The sequence below is a fragment of the Thamnophis elegans genome, unplaced genomic scaffold (assembly GCF_009769535.1).
Source record: "Thamnophis elegans isolate rThaEle1 unplaced genomic scaffold, rThaEle1.pri scaffold_273_arrow_ctg1, whole genome shotgun sequence".
Lineage (NCBI taxonomy): Eukaryota > Metazoa > Chordata > Lepidosauria > Squamata > Colubridae > Thamnophis > Thamnophis elegans.
The window spans coordinates 13,657-15,835 of NW_022473742.1; the positions used below are offsets into that span (position 1 = coordinate 13,657).

Consider the following 2,179-nt stretch of genomic DNA (forward strand, 5'->3'; position numbering starts at 1 on the left):
CGCACACATTGCATTGGGGGGGTTGGGAGCACACGGGTGCCTCCTTGTGTTCGCATGGTTTGGGCACTCGGTCTGGAAGGGAGCTCAGAGGTCTTCTAGTCCAACCCCTGTTCAAGCCGGAGACCGAATTCCATGCCAGACAACGCATACGCTAAGCCTGGGCACAAAGCCAACTGGAGTTCACCGTTCTCTTGTGAATTTGCAGCCTTTCAGGGTTTTCAGCCCACCCCACGCCTGCTGTTCAGTGGGGACCATCCAGGCCTTCCCCACATGCCCTGGCTGAGGAGCCCCGTGTGGCACAGAGGGTGCCAGGAAGCCCTGGGATGCCCACAGCCATCTCTCTGCCGCCCTGGAAGGACTGACAGTGCACAGTGATCGGTCTCAGGAGCTTCCCCCGCAAGGGGAGGAAGGGGGGCACTCAGAATCGGAGGCCTCCCACCACAAAGCCCCCTCCTCCTCCGGCCCAGGATCACACATGCCCGCTGGCCCCAGGATCCCTCGTGTCAGTGGCTGCCTGTCTCCCCCCTGCTCAGCACCAAAGGGAGGAGGAGGAGGGGTCCTTTCCCCCCCTGCAGGAAAGGGTGGGGGGATCCCCTCCTAGGATCCGCTCCTTCCCCCCCCCTTGGGATCCCTGGCTTTCCAGTGGATCCCCCCGTCCCTCCCTGGTTCCCTCGTCTCCCAATGGCCTCCCGGGATCCCCTCGGGCTGAGCTCCGTCCCTTCCCGGGATCCCTTCGGCTGCTTGGCTCCTGGCCCGGCGGTTCTCCTCCTGGAGGTGGAAGGGCCTTTTCCCAGGGGTCGCCCGAGACGCCCGGGGGGAGCCTGGCAGGAGAAGCCGGGGAAGGGAGGAGGCGGGGCTTCCCTTCTGAGCCTCCCCTTCAGCTCCCCGGGCGAAGCTCCGCCGCCCCCGCCAGGAGCCTCCCGCGCCCAAAGGAGCCGCCCGAAGGGAAGGGGGGGCGGGAGAGGCGGGGCCACCGCGGCTCCTCCCACCGAAGCCCCGCCCTCCCTCCGGCTCTCCGAGTGGCTGGCTGTGGGCAGGGGGCGGGACGGAAGGAGGCGCCGGAGTGGGGACAGACGCGCAAGCGCAGAGGACGCTGGGAAAGCACCTCCCTCCCAGCGACGGCGCTCGGTGGGCGGAGCTACGGAGGCCGAGAGGGACCGTTGCTGAGGCGGAGAACCAGGCGCGGAGAATGAAATGAAGGAAAGGAACGTGGCGGCGAAGGGAAGGCTGGAGCCCAATTTGGCGCTTGGGGGTCACCGCCGCAGGAGGAACCGTGTCGAACGGCATCAGGAAGGCCGAGAACCGAACTGTTCTGGCGGGTCCCTTTCTCTCCTTCGGGGGAACGACAAGGAGGCGGTGCCTGGAGAGGAGGAGGCGGGGCTTCGCAGGAAGGAGGGGCGGTGAAACGGAGCGCCTTCACTTTCGGAACCAGAGAGCTGGCGGAAGGAGCGGTTCCCTTCGGAGGCGGAGACACCGGAAGTAAGTAGAGCCTGCTGGGACGGAGGGGCAGCCTGGGAGGGTCTCCTTCGGGTCCTCGTGAGGGGAGGCTCGGCCTGGGCCTCTCCTGCGGTGAGGGGGACGCCGCCGTGACCCGCCTCTCTTTCTCCCCTGCAGGAGGACGGAGGAGCCCGGCGGGGGAGGGAAGGAAGGAAGCGCCGCCCAAGAGGAGGAGGAGAGCGGGCCCCGCGGAGCAGCCCCGGGAGACGGCGGGAAAAGGCCGGGGGGGCTCCGGAGCAGCAGGAGGGATGAGCCCAGGGGGAGCCCGGGAAAGGCGGCTGCCTGCAGGGCGATGCGAGGAGGAGGAAACGGGGGGAGACGCCGAGACGGGCCTGGAGGGCGGAGGGTCATTCGGAAGACCCCGGAATCCCCAAAGGATCCAGGAGGAAGAAGAGAGATATCAGTGCCCGGAATGTGAAAAATTCTTCAAGGGAAATAAGTATCTTCGAAAGCATCTAAAGGTCCATTCAGGAGAAAAACCTCATAAATGTCTGGAGTGTGGAAAGAGCTTTAGTCAGAGGAGCACCTTTTATACACACCAAAAGATCCACACAGGAGAAAAACCTCATAAATGTCTGGAGTGTGGAAAGAGCTTTAGTCAGAGGAGCACCTTTTATACACATCAAAAGATCCACACAGGAGAAAAACCTCATAAATGTCTGGAGTGTGGAAAGAGCTTCAG

At 64.2% G+C, this 2,179-nt stretch overlaps 1 long non-coding RNA gene across 1 annotated transcript; it reads left to right on the forward strand.

Annotated features, from left to right (window-relative positions):
* Positions 1-1,062: 1,062 nt before the first annotated feature.
* On the forward strand, positions 1,063-1,921 carry LOC116523418. The gene is made up of 2 exons (XR_004257081.1): positions 1,063-1,479; positions 1,615-1,921. It is a non-coding gene; the product is annotated as an uncharacterized LOC116523418 (long non-coding RNA).
* Positions 1,922-2,179: the final 258 nt, after the last annotated feature.